Source organism: Zosterops lateralis (assembly GCF_965231275.1).
Source record: "Zosterops lateralis genome assembly, chromosome: 5".
NCBI lineage: Eukaryota > Metazoa > Chordata > Aves > Passeriformes > Zosteropidae > Zosterops > Zosterops lateralis.
Window position 1 is genome coordinate 59,307,624 of NC_139766.1, and position 18,938 is coordinate 59,326,561.

Genomic DNA, 18,938 nt, shown 5'->3' on the forward strand with positions numbered 1-18,938 from the left:
GGCCCTCTACTTTATGAATGGGGCCGCGCGCGGGCGCGGGGCGGGGCCGCGCCGCCAATCGCCGCCGAGCTGTCAGCGCCCCGGCCAATCGCGGCGGCCCGCGCGCGCACACGCGCCCCGCGCTCCCGCCCCCGGCCCCGCGCCCGCTCCGCGCCCGGGGCTGAGAACCGGGATGGGGCTGAGGGCCGGGATGGGGCCGGAAGCCGGGATGGGGCTGAGAGCCGGGATGGGGCTGAGAGCCGGGTTGGGGCCGAGGGCCGGGATGGGGCCGAGGGCCGGGATGGGGCCGGGAGCCGGGATGGGGCCGGGAGCCGGGATGGGGCTGAGGGCCGGGATGGGGCCGAGAGCCGGGATGGGGCCGAGGGCCGGGATGGGGCTGAGAGCCGGGATGGGGCCGAGAGCCGGGATGGGGCTGAGAGGAGGGAACCAAAAATCCCTGAAACTTGGCCCTGGCTCCCTCCGCTCGCTGCCCCGGCGGCAGTGCCGGTGTGCGCGGGGAGAGCGGAGAGGCGGGCCGGGGCTGCACCGCAGGCATAAATCTTATTTCCCCTAATGCCGGGCTGCAGCAGTGAAAGTGAGACCGTCACCGGAGCGGCGCGGCGCACCTTGTTTTACTGCCCCCAGTCACCTTAATTTAGATAAATCTTGTGCCGTAAAGTTCTTTTCATTCTCCTAAAGCGCGGGATTGAGTTATTCGAAAGGAAACGATATTTTATGCGAGTTTGTATTAATAAGAACGTGGGATGGTTTGGATATAAAGCCGCGGTGTCGGGTCGGAGGGAGCCCCGGGGCAGTACCTGCTGCAGAGCAGCCAGATTGCTTCTGCTGCGGGAACTCAGGATGGGAGGGGGTGCAATTTCCACACCTCCAGTGCTGGGGCAGGGGTGCGTAGCCGCTCTGCTCTCCCCTGGGCCGTGCGGAGCCGCCCGGGAGCCCCGCGGGACCGGGGCCGGGGCCGGGGCGCTCCTCCGCTCCGCGCCTCCCGGTGACCCGCCGGCAGCGCTCGGGCTCGCTTCCCCGCGCTCTCCTCCTTTCGCTGCAGCTGCCTGATTTTAATTAAGAAAATACCGCCGTCTGTTTTCTGTGCGCCTTTAAATTAGAAACATGTCTGGTGCCGAGCGTACCGCTGCTAGGAGTATGGACGTGCCCGGCGCCGGTGCGGCTCCTCCGCCAGGAGAGGATCGGCTCCCTCCTTCCCTGCCGGTTTCCCTGCCGGCTCCCTGCCCGCCGCCGGGGCACTGTGCGCCCGGGGATGGGGGCTGGCCCGCGGTGCCCGGTGCCGGTGTCAGGTGTCCCCGCCGGGCCCGGCCCCGTCGGGAGGGAGAGGAGCGCAGGGCAGGCTCGGAGGCGAGCGGCTTCCGAGGGTGGGGGAGTAGGGGCAGGCTGCTGCCACGAGGGCAGAGTCTCTGGCTGGCCAGGGCGCTGGCGCCGCCGCTCGCACGGTCTCTGGGCGTCCCGGGGATGGAGCGGGGCTCTCCGTCCCGGGGCGCGGGTAAGTGCCGGGGGAGCCGCCCCCTCCCCGCGGCGCTCGGAGCCTCCGCAGGCGCGGGCGGCAGCGCCGGGCGGGCATCGCTGGCGCGGGGCTTCTTTCCGCGGCCCGGCGGAGCAGGCAGGGTCCCACGCCTCGCCTCCCGCTGCCCTCCGGCAAAGGGAAGAGTTAGTTGGGGCCGGGGTCCCTTTCACACGCCGCGGTGGAAGCTCCCGGGGCGCCGGGCTGGCACCGCTCTCGGCCGGCGAGGGCTCGGCACAGCCGCCCTCCAGCAGGGCTGGCCGGGAGGGCTCCGCGGGTCCCGCTTCCCGCACAGAGCGCCCGGCCCGGGGTCACCGTGTCCTGGGCTCCCAGGACATCGCCGGAGCCTTCGGGCGGCCCTGGCAATGCGGGGGCACACGCGTTCCTTTTCTCAGGGTAAAGGCAGGCAGAGGGGGCGATTCCCTTCTCACCCCCCCGAAAAGGTGCCTAATGATGTAGCGTTACCAGTGTTCAGATTTAAAACAATTCATTACCAATTTTCCTGCCTGAGGTTGAAGCCCTAGTAAATAATAAATCAGCTAAACAAAAGCTGACTTTAATTTATTGCCCCGACGCTAATTAGAAACATCATTTGAGCAATAAACTTAAACACTTCCAGCAAATAATGCACGTGAAGCGCCTCTCTCCCGTGTCTGGGCGTTTGTGGCCGCACCGCATTAACACCGGCTTCGTCTGTGGCGGAATTTGCTCTCGCCCGGATGAATAATTGAAAGGGGAACAGGATCCGAGGAGGCTATAATTGAAGAGCCCTTGTCACCTCCGCTTTTATGTATGTTAGTGTAGGAGTCCATCAGCAGCTCCTCGATGGTGTATAAAACGAAGTGGCATCCCCTCCAGCAGCAGGAGATACTGTATTCCATTAAAGAAGACCGTGTGCCTGTGTGTGCCGCAGAGAGGGAAACTCTCAGGGCTAAAAGCCACTTGAAGTCTTCAGACCGATTGATCTGTATTCTCTCGTTATAATCCGTCTCATCATACTTGAGTTAATGAGGCAGGGGCGGGGGTGATCTGATGGTCCTTCACAAATTCATTAGGGAGGCTGCGGGACATTTTATTTGACTGTTAAACATCGTGTTTGTTTGGTTTAAGCAGTGCCAACATCAGCATGCCGCTGCCTGGAGCTATAGTGTTTTGTTAGCGAGGGCTTCTGTAAAAAGATCCGGGGAAGGGGACGCGGTGTTTGCTCTCGCCTTGGCTCCTCCTGCCCCCTCCCGCTCCTACGGCTCGGAGCTCGGGCGGGGGTAGATCCAGCCGAGCAGGCAAGGGATGTGCCACCGTGTTTTCCTCGCACTCCTGATGGCAAAGCAGCAGCGAAAGGCTGCCATTAAGATTTTTTTTATATATATATATTTTTTCCTTCAAGAGGACGCAATGTATTTCTCTTGTATTAACCGCTAAAACAACAAAAGAAAAAAAAAAGCTGGAAAGCAGCTCAGGGTTTTAGCAATAAGCTTGCGAGTTTCTTGCAGCGTTATGATACAGCAGACTTTCATTTGGTTGCCTAACCAGCTTATCAACGTGGCATATGTTAAATATTTCAGAGGCTTTTAATCGTGGCTGTTTTAAAGTTTCTATACCATGCTACTGATTTAAGGTGTAATTTTTAGGGCAAATCAAGGTTTAATCAAAGTGACTTAAGGCTATTAAAGGATTTCTGCCAAGCCTGTCCTTTTTCTCTCCCTTGCTGAAGGGGCAGAGGGAAAAGTGAATTCAGGAGCAGGTGCTCTCAAAAGGGCTGAGAAGTATTTTTAAGAATAGCATATGAAATATGTATGTGTTTCTATATGTTTTTTTCATGGCAGCTTTGAAGATGGGACCCAGCTAGAGTTCCATTATTTTCTAGTACTTGGTTTCCTCTCTGTCCTTTTATTTAGTGGAAAAAGTTTTGCAGAAAACGGAATAATTAATCTGCTTGTGGAACGTAGCATTGTGTTATTTTTTTCCTGGAGATCAGTCTTCAAACAATCTCAGCTTTAAGTGCTTTGTAGGACTCTCTGCTTCCATTTATAGAAGAACTGTATGGGAAAAGAGCTAGTGCCCTTTGCCTGTCATTTTCATACATTCCTGCACTGCTGATGAAGCTTGAACTGCTGCAGGGAATGTATGGATTTGAAAAGAAATGATTCAGTAATGCACGTTGCGTTTCTCCACAGCAGAATCGAGCTAATAGTTGCAGCCAATGCTGTGCTGGGTTTGAGGGATGAAATTCCTTTTGCATTCGATGGTGTGCAGTGTGTACCTCTTTTTGGGAGTCATGGCTTGGCTTTAGGATCTGCTGATCTGTTCTAAGGTCTGTGTATATGAAGTTAGTTGATAGCACACACTGGAGGACAAAGGATGGTTTCATTTTTACGAATGTCATTAATGTATCTCATCAGCCTAAAGTGTTGTATTAATCTTGTACTTTTTTTTTCCTGTAAAGACTGAGTGGTATGAAAATTAAAGAATTTATATATGTTTCCAAGTCTCTTCTAGCTTTCATTTCTTCAGCGGGAGAGTGGTTGGTTCCAGCAACTCCTTAAAGTAGCTTTTTTCTGCATTGCTGTTCGGTCTTGAATGTGAATGTGTTCATAATGTGGTGTTTAACCATAAGCAATCTGCTGCTGAGAGACTTGCTCTCACGCTTTGAACTTTGTATTAAAGTAATCATCTTCTCTTTTCTCATGGTGACCAATGGTGACTTCTTCAGCTGTAGACTGGTTTGAATGCTAAATATTGTTTTGTAAGTTTATCTTTAATAAATTGGCAATCAGGGAAAATCAGACATGTACTAAAAAGGGACAATTCCAGTGCTTTTGTAAAATTTTCTTATCGAAACTTCACGTGGGCCTTTTGTTTGGGTGCAGTTGGGGTGGGCACATGCTGTTTCAGCCATTAGAAATAACCAAATTCATGTGTGTTGGCTGGTCTTTATTTATAATAACTGATTAATTATATAAATAACATCACTTTTAAGAAGTGAAAGCATGTAATATGCCAGGATTTTCTCAGCTTCACCTCCAGCTGAACGCATTAACACTTACTTGCTTGAGAAAAAATATGAGGTGGGCTACAGAGATAATGTCTGATTCTCAAAAATGCTGTGAGGCTGAATCACCATTCCTTTTAAAAGTAGGAAAAATACAAAGATGTTGTGTATATAAAATCAAGGTTTTGGAGATGAGAAAAAGGGTAATTTGCAGGCTTTTGGCTTTTTTTGTCAGTAGCTGCAGATGATTGCTCTGTTTATTGCCTTAGATGTTGACGTCTCTGTGCATACATGTAATGATGCCAACAAACAATAGCCTGTGTGGCTTTACTGGTTAGACAGCTATTTTAGAGATCAAAATCTTCATGCAGCTTCGTCAAGACAAAGCATATGTATAAGTTAACCTAAAATTGTCTGAGTTACACTCTTTTAAAATGTCAGTTTCTAGATCCAGAAGCAAAAGTTCCGTTTATAAGCTTATGCTTAAAAAAAAATGCTTTCTCAAGTACAAGATATAGCAGTGTGAAATCCTCTGCTCCTCACCAGCCACTGTACAGGTTATAACCTTTCAGCGAGTTTCTATGAGGGCAATTTATAAAGGGAAAGGCTGTTGTTGGAGGAGGGAATGGAGGGGGGCTCAATCTTCTCAATAGCACTGGTGACCAGCACAGAATATATCGAGGCTCTTGCTCTCCTCCCTGTATTTTGAGACAATTTTGTTTTGACTTTGGGTCTGATAGAAAAAGCATGCAATTTTTATTTAATTTAAAATAAGTCCTGTTCGAGCAGTCTTCTAACTGTTCCCTCATTCAAATTAGATGCACACTTAGAACCGTCTACTTTCCTGTGCATTGTACTTCATAGTTTTGAATTTTTATCCTTCGAAAGTACTATGTGGACATAAAAGGAGTAAGCTACAACTTTTAAAAGCATTGCAGGGGTTTTGTTGCTACTTCTAATGAGAGAATCAAATCATAGCTAATCCTATTTTGTATCTTGCTGTGCATATCTTATTTCAGAATAACTTCTCCATGTTAATATGCTGTTCTCTTTTTAATTTTCTTGTGAATTAGATAAAATTTGTGTACAAAGTAGTTCAAGGTACCATCTCCCACTGCTGGAAAGGGGAAACTGCATTGGCTCAAATAATGTATAGAAGCCATCTGCATAACTTAATTGAAATAATATTTGGTGATCTAAGAGATGGAAATTGTTCCTTTTCTTTAACCATCTGAAATAAAACTAGGATGTAAACCAGCTGTCTTGGCCTATGGAAATCAAGGTTCTGCCAGTCTGTTTCTTTTCTTCATTTTCTACTTCTATCTTCCTTTATTATCTTTGTATCCCGAGGAGTCTTTCTTATTTTCTAACTGGTTTTGTCTGCAACAAGGGGCTGGGTTGGTGTGTTTAAATAGACTCTGGATAGAGTGAAAAATCTTTGATCTATGGCTATGACTGCTTCCAAATGATTTGCTTGCTGGGACTGGACACTGTCCATGCCCTTTCACTTCACTATCAGATAGGCACACAAAAAGGACTTGACATGCTACCAGATGCATAGTTAATCATTGCATTAGGTCTGTAAAGGGGACCATCCAGACTCAATAAGGTCTACCATTTTTAAGTAGTGTTTGCTCTGTAGTTTGTTTGGAGTACAATATTAATTCTAACTGCCATTCTGTTTATCTGAAAGGGCTTTAATGCAGTTCTATGCTTTCATTTTCCAGGAGTCTTCTCTGTATTTGTGCTGTTTTGTGTCTATTTAGAGCATGGTGTATGTGTCACAATGTAACAAATATCATTGCAGTGTAACATATTATCTGAAGCTTTAATAAAAACAGTTTTTGTCGTTTTGTAGTTCAGCCATTTTCCCTCTTAATTCCAATTTCAAAAAGTGCATTTGAAATAACTGAAATGTAGCAGTTGGCATATATTGAGACAGCATTCAGAAGTAAAGCTTACAAAGGGATCTGGAGTTTTGGAACTGAGTTTTAAATACTGAAAACCAAGCAGCAGCAATTTTCCTCTCACTTATTTACCCAGAGCTCATTCTTGTGTCTGGCACTGCACGGTTTTGTGCGAGAAGGATATTAAGGGTGCATGAGTTAAAAAGGTCCAGCTGTAGAGTAAAAAACATTACTTAAATTATTGTTCTGAATCTTGCCTGGGATTTCTAGGAGTAGTTTGTATATTTATATTAAAAGTTGTTAGCTGTATGCACTGAATAAAGGCCACTGAAAATTCCTAGCTGTCTCACAGTTTCAAAAAATTACTAAATACTACAGTTTGTAGATGTAGCCAGTCCTTTCATGGTATGAAGAAACTTGTGTGCTCAGATTGTATAAATTCTTTGGATCACTCATGCTGTCTGCATTTTCCAGTAATGCTTATATTGTGTATGGCAGGCTTGTGGAAGCAGGAGCATAAAAGGGCATAAAATAATTTTTGATTGAAAATTAATATATAAGAAAGGAGCGCTAATCAGAGACTTTTAAAGTATTTTCATTTGGGTTTGATATTTATTTATTTTGGAAGAAAGGAGGAACAAGGCATTCAGCGATTAACTTTTTTTTTTTTTAAGTTTTTAAAAATTCTATATATAGTTACAAAAACTGTTACATTAAGCTTCAGATTATAGTTCAGCCTTTACTTTAGATCTGAGATTTCTTGCTTTAGTTCTTTACTTCATGGTTGTCAATATCCTTTGGAGGAGGGCACGTGCATTAAAACGTAACATTTATCATTTAGTTGTAGTCACAGGAATATTTAGAAGTTGCTAATGGACTTCCAAGATGCAGGATGTACAAGTGGATACTACTCAGAAGTGCCAGTTAGGGCTCTCTGGGGATTTTTCAATAATTTACGGCTACCTGCTGCTCCGAAATACAGGTGTGTGCCTGTGTATTTTCCATTAATGTTTCGTATTGATGCACATAAATACTCAATGGAGAATAAACCTAATACCGGAGTCCTTCAGAGGCACAGGCAGGTGGCTTTTCCCCATCCATCATCTGTCCTGGAGGTTCATTCTGACTGGCATCTGCATGCCAGCACGCCTCCAAAGGGGAATTGTTTGTGTACTTTGGGGGCTTCCAGAGTGCGAACTTGAAAGAAAGTGGGGCTTGAAATGTGCGGTCATTTGTGAATTTATGTTTTATCTCCCTTCACTTGAAAATTTATGAGGAGAGTGACTTAGGGTGCTTGCGTTGTGTGTTCCAGGGCTTGCCCCCACTGATAACACCCTTGTTGGCGTGAAAGTGCAATGCAAATTATGACAGTTACAACCTTCTGTTTTGTTTAACCTGTCAGTGGATTTCCTGGCTCAGTGCTGAGGGCAATGGCGTGTTCAGCTAGTTCCATATTCACCTAAACTTAAAAGGTCAGGTTTCTACAGGCAAGCCTAGTCAAAGCCTAATTGATGAGGAGGGCAGGGGGACAGAATTTACTGTTCTGTTGGCTAGTTTCATATCGTTAGGTTGTCCTGAAAGCATCAGGCAGTCACAGCCCCTTTCATGTAAGTGCTGACCCTAGACAGGAGCTGACAATCAAAGGAGGCAGCCACAGGAACCGGTGCAAGTAGGCTATTGATTTTTCAGTTAGGTCTAAGTAGTTTGTAGTATGGGTAATGGGTGACAGAGGCAGGTATGTCATTATCAATGAGCTCCAGAACAGTAGCGACAACCCCCGCTCATATTTCCTTCAGCACTGACAGTGGGCGTCCTGCGCCGGTCAATAAATCGCCCAACCTTTTACTGACAAGTGACTTGGAGGTGGGGGCTGGGGGGGAGTCAAAGAGCTAAACTTCCCGCACTTGAACTTGACATGGATGCAGAGCCAGCATCGGTGTTCGTGGCTCCTCAGGCGAGGAGGAGCCGAGGAGAACATGAGGAACAGAACAATGGCAGCAGCCATGGAAGGTTCACTTCATTTTGTGCCCTCTAGAAAAGCAAAGATTTTCTCAAGTTCGAGTGAAATAGCTTAAAACGCCAGCTTTCTGTATCAGCATGATCTGGTTCAGTAGTTAATTTAGGTTGCCATGGCAGGGCTTTGTTTTTACTTTAGCATTGCTCTGCATTTAATCAAGGTTATACTGCCATAGCAGTACAACAATCACAGTCTGCCATTCAAAATCCGCTTTTAATTCCTAGTTTCCTCTTCTTAAATTTCATATGTGGAGGCTATTTAAAGATATTGGAGGTTTCTTATAAATCCAAAGTGTTAGCAATACAGTTTCTCTTCTGACTACCAATGCTGTTTTGGGTCAGTAGTGGAGGACCAATACTTTAGGAAGCTGAATAAAGTTTTTATGACTTGGATTTTACTAGCTGTGGTTTCTGAATTTAATAGAGGTAGGTCCAGATTTTAGCTTTGCACTTAATTAAATTCTGAAAGATATTGGGAGAACATAAAAATTGTAATAAGTGGTGGTTTGTTGGGGTTTTTTTAAGTATACCTGTATGGAAAATCAGTTAAATGAACTCATGCATCTTAATCTGAATTTCATGAAGTTTTCTTCTAATATTGTTACTTTATTTGAGGGATGTAAGTTATCTGCATTTTTTCAGAAGTTGGAATTCAGTCAGGTTTTATGCTGTGCACAGATGTTAACAAAATAGCATATGCTTATAATTAAAAAAATCTTTAGACAAATTGAAATAAAGCAGAAGAGTAAATGTTTTGAAAAACTTCCTTAAAATAACTCATTGCTATGGTATCTTGTTCAACAATGTTTGTAATGTTACACAGAGCAGGAATCTGAGACTGTGTGTGCTGAATGGCTGCAAAGTATCATCTCTGACTGAAACTTTCATCTGTCTGCAGCAGCTAAAGCTGTTTTCTTCGTGGCTGACTTTAACTGCAAAGGGCAATGTTGACACAGACTCAAGAAGTGAGGTTGAAATTTATCACTGGATTATGAAATCCTTTAATAAATATTTATATAAGCTAAAAACCTGGGTACCTGTGTATTTGGAGCAGTTACGAAATTAATTAGTTGTAAAAATCTGTTTAGCTGTTACATTTACCTATTTGCCTATTGAACAAAGCTTTGCAAGAGGGGCTGGCTAGCTGTCTTCCAGAGGAAAAAAAATTTCATTTAACTGGATCAAAAGTGTGCCATGCAGTCTGAATCTTACCTTTTCTTAGAAAAAGGTCCAGTCTCCTTTACTGTATTTTTAGTGTTGCTGGCATGCTTTGTTATTGCAGAAATGTAAAAAGGAGCTGTAGAAAGGCGACAAATTAAATTTTCATGAAAGGACCCCCTAATCAGCAGTGACAGGGTAAGAGAAAGATGATTGCCACTTGGTCATTGTGGAGAGGCACTTAGACTTGGTGTCAGGGCTTCTGTTAATGATGACTAATGTCTTTCTTGGAGAAAACGCATGCTCAAACATGCCACGGTCCAGAAAAAGAATGGGGGAATAGGCATATTAAGGAAAAAGGCTGTGAATCCTAAAACAAAAGCTTAGGTCTTCAGATGAAAAAGATACAATGTTTTTGCAATGTCAGAAGGCATGGCTGTGGAACCGCTCTTGTTGCACTCTCTAAGCAAAATAATAATAATATTTAAAAATGTATATAGACATACACTATTGTGGTCTGTGTGGTGTCTGCTGCTTTAATTAAAAAGAGAGATGATGATGACGACACGGATGTGCAAGCACACTGGTCAGAAATAAACAGTCACATTTACTCCTCTTCTGTTAACAAAGCTTGCTTTTCTAAAAGAACAAAAGCTGCTGCAATAGAACCTAAGCACAGCACTCTGTTCTGAATAAACCTTCTATAGTCGAATGTAAAATGACTCAAACAGACCTTTTTCAAATCTTCAAGCTTTGACTTTTAGGTATATCGGCAAAAAAGAGGTGGCACGTGTCATTCCCGCAGCTTTTCCCAAAGTGAGACCTTTCAGAAGGGCATTTGCAATGCTTGTCATATTTTTTCATATACATCTTATTGGCCTGACAAGTCTAGAGGACCATGAGAAAACAGATGTCATTGCATTCAGACAACACTAATTACTCTGGGATTTTTGCAGCCTCAGTGCCTGCGTGTAGCTGTCGATTATGGCTGTTTATGTGGCCCATCATGGGTACACGATGCACATTCAGATGGTGCCACCAGCCTTTGTGTTCCCTATTATCACACAATAAGATGGAAAAATCAGCAACAAGCATCACAACGAGGAAATGCCTTAATGGGAGACTTCTACATGCATTTTGCTAAAGATTGCATTCTCAGTCCTTATTAGATTTAAGTGTTTTAGCATCTGTTTGCTGACTGGAGTGCATCGCGGTGGCTGTCACTGTTCATCCTGGTTCTTTATGTTGCAGGCTTTCGTTTTCTGCAGTTGCATAAACACTACCTGAAAAATGCTGATTGACCCAGCAGTTGTCAGAAATTTCCTGCCTCTAACCTTTGCAGCAAACAGAGATTTTTCTGTGTCGCAGTTCACAGTAGAAACCAGCAGCCTTATTTTATTCTCTCACAAACCGCGTTGTTGGTACTTCCCTTCCTCGGTTCAATTTTCTTAGGGACACTGTCATTTCAGAGTGTCTTCCTCCTCTGCAGCAAGAGCTGCTGCAGAATTTCTGACGCAAAGTTCAAGCGGTGGTCACGCCGTGGCCTCGCTTTGTGCATTATCTGGAATTTTGGTGCGCGTTTTATAAGCAGAACAACCGATGTTAATCACAGATAGGGAAATGAAAGCTCCAATAATGTAACTTCACGTGCTGATGAAGCAGAAATGGAAGCAGCTTTATCAAAGATGTATGATGAGATAAAACTGCAGTCTCTGCTGTACAGTTATAGTAATTATGACTAATGAACCGTCCAGTCTGGATGAAATGGCATGCCCACAGGGACTGTGGCCAATCAGTTGTGACTTATGCAAGCTGAACAAAACATTGATGGTGTTCCAGATTCCCTGGAAGAACAGGAAGTGTGGTCTTTGTTTGGAACGTCAGCTTTGTAAAGTTCTTTTCAAGCAGTTCAGGAATAAACGGCGTTAGTAAATAAAAGTCTTAAGGGTTAGGGTTTGTTGGGTTTTGAAATGAGCATAAAGAATTAAAGTTTGCCATGTCAAATATACCTGAATAAAACCCTCTGTGAGGATGGCACATACACTGCAAATATACTTCAAAGTTGTTCTATCATCTTGCTAATGTGAGTCATTGGAAGCACATGTTACATTGTAATATGCTGAGTACAATGAAAGCCAAAGATGCAAAACATGTGAATATATGTATCTATTCAAGTTTACTGTGGTAATTTGGGATTTTAAAAATTTTGCTTGAGAGCTGATATTTTCATTTTAATTTTGAAGCACACTGGACTTTAAGCCAGCCATAGTTTGTAAGTGGTGAGAAGACAGGTGTAGAACCTGAAAGACAATTTCTTGTAGTTATTCACAGAGGCACATAAATGGAGTTTCAGTAAGTTTTGACAAATTATATACTAGCAGAGTAGTAATTTTAAAACAGTTTATTTTTATGAAGACGCTGTGTGTAGCTGTAAAAAAAGAAAAAAAATCTCCAAATTCTGAATACTGAGATGCAGATTATGTGGAGACTTCTGAATTTAATTGTATGATAATAGCAGAGCACAAAAAATACTTTTCTAAACGTAATTTTGTACTAAATTGTTTAGGCCTAGTCTGGAAGCAGTTGTGGATCATCAAATGTTTGAAGGATTTGGGAGTGAAATGATCAATATGTTACAGATGTTAGTGATACATTACAATCAGTTTAGCATTTTGACTGAACCCCTCCAGAAAGCTACAAAGAAAAAAATATTTTAAAAATTAGTTGCAAACGAATGAATGTAAAAGTAAGAAACCTCCCTCCACCCACTCATTCACCCCTTAAACCATTTGGAACAAAATTAAAGCATCATTTGACAAAAAGCGTATGTTAGACTGTTGTGCTGTTTAACAATGGTTTGCCCATTCACACTAGAAGTCTCAAACACTTCTGTTATTTCTGTTTTGAAAGTGTACATAAATACTTGAAAGGGCCTACTAAGAATCAGAATCCTTTTCTTTTGTCTCTTGCAAAGCATATTGCATCAAATATTGCAAATGTGAAAATACTGTATACAGTTCAGAGTATGATGTCAATATAGTGAATGCTGATAAGTAAATTCTGAAAATGACTGCATTTTGGCTCTGATAAATAATTAAGGGTAAGATCTTTTGGAGAGTGTGGCACACTTAAGTATGAGTCTCTTCCACAATGTCATTTCAGAATCAATAGCATGCAATGCATTATGTACATTATCTAATTTTACTGCACAGAAAGTTGCATTATGATCACTTTAATGTTTGTATCAGGCTTGTGTCAGTGAAGTCAGGACTCAGTTTGTTAGATGATGTACCAATATACAAAATCAATTCTCATTCTTCCAAAGAGCTATTATTTTAAAGTAATGGATTTAAATACATAGTGATTATATATATGTGTGTGTGTGTGTGTATTGTAGCAATATTTGGAAGAAATTCTCATGTGTATTAATATAAACTTACAACTTTCAGATGGTGTTTTTTAGGAGTGCACAGCTCTGTCATTTTGTTATGAAATCACTGGTAAAATTAATATAAAATTAAGCCAGCATGGATCAGCTTTTTGTGTATTTGGGGCATCCATTGCTATCACTTTGTTATCTTTTATAGATCTGAATGCATTGTTGGCGCTTCTAAGTAAAATACTACATGGAGTTGTAGCTACTTGGAACTTATATAAATGATGCAAATAAGAATTGAGGAGCGTAGGATCTCAAGGACTGAATTCTATCTTCCTGTTGCTGTGTGTATTTGTGTACATATGTAAGATATCCTCTATGTTGTATTTGAGAGACAGCTTTTTATGAGAGGGGCTGTGTTCAGGATTCCAGAATTAGAACTGTTGCTGATTTTTCTAGGCTTACACGATAGACTTGACTTGCTTATGACTGTAGTATAAATTAGTCTTCTGATTTGGAAGACACACCGAGATAGGAAATTACTCTTCAGTGCAGGAAACTTAGAATTCAGTGCAAGTGAGAGCAGCTGGGTGGCTGCTTTAACTTTTGCTGGCTTTAGTAATGACTGTAATAAAACAGAGTTGGTCTGATCAGCTTGGCCTACTTACCTTATCCATCCCAAAAATATCCCTGATTAGTCTTATGCTTGAGGCAGGTGGAGGAAAAGCTGGTGAAAGTGTGATTGTGTTGGCTTTGTCTAAGATTTTCCTTGTATCCAGGTGTCTTCAGTTGCCCATTTAGGGAAGACTTGTCTTACTTGTGAAGTTCTGGCAATCAGAGGGAACCTTGAAAGGATTAAAAATCTGCTTCCTTTTACTCTAGGTCTGACTTCTAATCTTACCTGTACTGATCTAAATCCACAATAACTCATTTAACTGATTTGTATGACACTGTTAGAAAAACAAAGAAGATCCCCAGCAGGGTCAGGAAGAAACTGTTTTCCTACTATGATAATTTAGAGATTATTTTTGTTGTTGTCGCCCCTGGAATCAAAGTCAAAATTTCAAAAAAATATGTGTGAGCTAGTGGTATTAAGAAGGAGGAAAAAAAAAAAAAAAAAAAAAAAGGGGAGAGTAATTTAATGTTTTTTTCTTGGACCCGTTGGCTGTAAGTATCAATCACCTAGCAGTTTTGGAGGGGATGATAATAAGAGAAAGCAATAAATCACTAGCCTCCAAAATGAAACTAAGCAGTCAAAACCAAGGCATTTTTGGAAGCAAAATGCTTGTTTTGTTCGAAAACATAAACTTTTCATTCTTTTTCCTTCAGACAGTGTTGGGTTTGGTTAATAAAATAACCAGCAATATTTGTCATGAGTAATTTCTACTAGAGTTGATAAACAAAAATTTGATACAAATTTGCATTAGTGAATGAATATGTGTGTGTGTGTGTGTATATATATATATATATATATATATATATATATATATATAAAATGGAAATTGAATTTTAGGTATTTTTTTACTCTCTACACTTTAGCACTTGTATATTGTGTGAAAGGTATTTGTTTTCCAAGGGCACCTGCCAAGCTACTTGCTGATACTTTCCCGTTGGTTGTCAGAATCTGTATTCCAGATATTTTTGTTGTTCTGCCTCCGAGCTATCATTATTTTAAATCATCATGTTTAACCTTAAATCTTTTTATTTCTGTTCCATGTGAAACAAATGCTAAGATCCCATGTTCTATGTTGCTTGTAGGTGTTGCTTTGCTTTTTTCAAGAATCCTAAACTAATAAAGTAAATACCACACTGAGTGTACGGTATTAATCTCTCAGAAGTTTGTCCTTTGCTGGAGAAAATAAATAATTAGAGATAGGTAAGAGGTGAATGATGTGTCAGTGTAAATACTCTGTAGATTTAAGCATGCTGCATGGCAACTCTAGGTCTCTTTTGAGGTAGTCATGAAAACTTAAATTGTGTGCCTCGTATATTTAAGGCCAGTGAGCCTATATGATTTTATTAATGTGCTATAAATCTTATATTCACGAGCAGTGTTTACTACTGTGCAGTATATTTAAAAGAAAATTTATGCCTCACTGCAGAAGGAAGGTAGGCTGGTGAAAAAATGCAAGGGTGGATCTCAAACATTTATCCAAATCTGACAAGTATTTGCACGGAATTTGCCCCTGTAAATTTCTGCTCGGAGCAAATGGTGCTCATTCTAGCCTCAATTTTAATAAAATCCATAAATACTTATTTATGCGTACACAGGTGGGGCACAGACATGTCTTTTGTCATTGTCTAGACACAGGAACTTTGTGTGTGTTCACATATGGCACACTCTGGATCATAGGATGAGCTTTTAGTTCTGTTTGAGAGCAGTCCATTCTTCAGGTTAGAGTAGTACCTGGAAGACCTTACTGGAGACCCTGGACACTCTTCTGAAGGAATAGTGATGGTCTTGGTGAGATATGTCTTGGCAGTCTTTGGCCTCATCATTCCTTTCCTATCCCATTTCTTCTGGACCCAGCAGCATTCCCTAGGCAAAAAGGCTGGATTATTACACTAACTCAGTGTATGAGTTAGGATGAGCCACAGAAACTCAAGACAGGTCATTTTCCACAGAGAAGACTGATTTGATCATTTTTTGGTAAACTACTTGTGTTTTCCTTCATTATAATACCTAGGAAAACTCTTTCTGGTCTCTAGGGAATGGCAGGAAGTTGCTGCAACTGTGATTGACTCCAGTAGGGAAGCTGCCTGCATGGAAGTTACTTGCCTAATGCTGTTGAAAGGGCAGTGATTATGTCACCAAGGAAGCATTTTTTATTTGTATGGGTGCATTGTAGGTTGCACAGAAAAATACAGTTAATGTACCATGCATAACCTTCCACGTTCCTTAAGCTTGCACTTCCACCTTGCAGTGGTTAAAATATTAGTCAGCAATACAAAGCAGGTATTCTCGATGCCTTAAAAGCTTTTTAAAGCTTTTTTTTTTTAATGCTCTTTATGCTTTTGTACTCTTCAGAATTAAATACCAGGTTCTTACGCCATTTAAAAAGAAGGCATTTGTACTTCCCTATGCAGTTTTCAATTGCATGAGGCAACAAAAGAATTCATGATGGAGAAGTGCACAGAACAATTCAAGAAATGATTTTGGAATGTGTGAAAATTCTACACTTTGATATACTTTGTTGTTGTAGATATCTGTAACTATCTATAATAGTTTCCTAATGTGCAGCATTAGCAGTTATTTCTCTAATTATTATTCTGAGTATTTAATCTAAATAGCCTTAGTAATGGGAGATCTTTTGCAGCTTTTTTATGGAATATTGGGGGTTTTTGGTCCTTACTGCAACCTGCAGAAACTTCTTCAAGAAAAGGTATTTGTTTTGCCACGTCCTATTAGAATGGAAAGCTGCTATACCTGGTGAGGAAGAGATGATTGGGACATACCAAGTTGTTTGGAGTACCCTGTTTCGTTTGTGTGACGTTTTTCTGGGGGTAGTAAAATTCAATGTACAGCTTCATGCTCCCTCAGGTAGCATGGAGCAAGTTTGGTGTGAGCTGCTGTGACCCTGCCCTCCCTGCTCTGACTGACATTGTTTGAGCTCTGCAGTGCACACAGAGTGGCTGTTCCCCTGGAAAAGAGAATTCCCTCAGCCTAACAGAGCCAGTTTTCAACTGCTTGAGCTCTCTGAGATAGTTTTCTGTCTATCATTCCCTGGTATTTGTGTTAGTGGAGGAAATGTTTGGGGCAGCAGGGAGTGTGGGACTGCAGCAGCCTGGATTTATGTTTGCTTAAATAGCTGTGGAAGTGATGCTCTCAGCCTGCTTTTGTTGCTCTCTTGTGCATCCTCCGGATTGTAGGAAGTGGTTCAGATTTTTCACCTGACATGGTAAAGCCATCTTCTCCTCATGCATTTCATAGACATGAGACTTTGGAGATATATATATGTATATATATGTATTTTAATTGGCTTGTGTTACAAATGACAGGATCTTTCATGTTTGGATGAAAGCAAACCACTCTGCCATTTTCCTGCATTCCTCTTAGTCCTTCTGAGTTATTAAAAGATTGTTCTTCTTCCTTTGACCCTTCTGACACAAGCTTTCAACCCCTGCAGCTTTTTGGACACATTTTCTGTCACCCTTTGGATACTCTGAGGAACATGGAGGAGAATTGAGGCATGCACTAATGTGCCCTAGTACCCTAGTTTACAGATTTATTATGCTCCTGGGAGAGCAATGCCTTGATGTATCCTATTATCTTGAAATCATCCTTAACTCAATCCAGGCTAGGATAAACAGAAATAAAAACATTTCTTTACAACTTTCAGAATGGCAGATGCACTTAAGTACATTTATAAAAAAAGTAGAGGTGAAGAAATAAAATAGAAGATTGCTCTTGCACAGAGAGTAAGTCAGAAAGATTCTCTCCCATGGATGCAGTCTCTCGGTTGACTGTGACTTGAGGCACAGGGAATGCAGAAAAAGAATCATTGCTACATATATGCATGTGCCAGGGAATCATCTCCAGCAAGTCAGCTGGGTCCATAGAAGGAAACCTGCAGATTGAAGAATGCCTTCCAGTGACCTGGAGTAACCAAGACGAATCTTTGGCATGCAGTAAAGTGGTGGGAAGCACATTTGGAGCCCCAGGAATCTTGAATGAGTTTCATAGCTGGATTTGGTGGACCACGGGCATGATTCCTTTCAAGCTGGATTGCTAGTGCAGTGTGGATGTTATACAGCAGGGACTGAGTCAGTGTTTTCTGACAGCATATGTGAGATGACTGTGGCTAAAGAGCATGTTGGCTGCTGAAACAACAGTTCAGTGTGCTACCAGATGGTTCTTTTGGTATAAATACACAGGTTGACAGCAAAGATGATTTCCTACAGGGTACTGTACTTCGTTCTAGGTAAGGGGCAAACATTTGATTGAGCCCCAGGCATGTCTTCGGCATGAAGCCTGGTGAATAGGAGTGATACACAGATTCATTATATGAGTTTCAATGGCAAGAAACTTTGCTGTCACAGCCCAGAGGCTGTACTATGCCTACTTGGGTCCCTATTTAGTCTTATGAAATGTTGGCACTATGTGAATGAGCATTTTCCTTGAGTATCCTTGTTGCCTTCATTCACAGTTAATAAAGCGTGGGCTAGAGGGGCATGAAGAGGTTGGGCATCTATTTGCACTCCCCTGCTCAGCACTGTGTATTTTCTATGTGGATATTTAGAGCAGGTGTTCATTAATGTCATTTGCAAGGAGTTTGTACCTCTATTTCACCCGTTCTAACTTTCCTGTTAAAGTAGCTGGGGAGCTGACTTTTTTCAGAGGGATAAGCACTTTGCTGTTATGCTTTAGGTAGTTATTTCCATCACAGGGCAAATAGAAATTCTGCAGGAATTAGGATGTGCCTTTCCTATAACATCTGTTGAAGAAGTTTTGCTATCCAGTGCACCTTCCACAAAGGTTCTTAAGGCATCTGTCTCCTCTGCTTTTCTGTATTTAAGATTTTTCTCTTGCCAACTATCATAATGAAGATAAAAGTTTTTCCATTTCTGGGTAAAGCCACTCTTGAGTGGCAGCAGTTATTCTCTTTGCACTGACATCTCATTATGTTACTCACATGTAATGATGTAAGTTACACAGCAAAACTTGCTTTACATATACTTTATTTCTTCGTGTGGCTTTAAGAGGGATAAAAACTAAAAAAAAATAAATATTTCCTGGTGGTTGTAAGTACTGACTAACTTGCTGAAGTTTCAGTATATACACATAGTGGAGGAATTAGCATGAAGGGTTTTTTTACCCTTTAGTGTGAAATATACATTTTACTGTGTCCTATGCATTCAGCTGTCTCTGGGATAGAAAAAAGGAATGTTTGTTAGAAGGAACGTACTGGGCAGAGGAACAGCATCGTGTACTGCTTTTTTTTTCTCCTAAACCAATTTTTATTTTCACTTTGCTTTCTGTTA

At 41.9% G+C, this 18,938-nt stretch overlaps 1 protein-coding gene across 3 annotated transcripts in view; it reads left to right on the forward strand.

The window, feature by feature from the left end:
• LRBA (LPS responsive beige-like anchor protein) overlaps positions 1 to 18,938 on the forward strand; it is a gene marked incomplete at its 5' end in the record, with an annotated part of 363,200 nt that overhangs the window by 204,031 nt on the left and 140,231 nt on the right. The window lies entirely within an intron of this gene.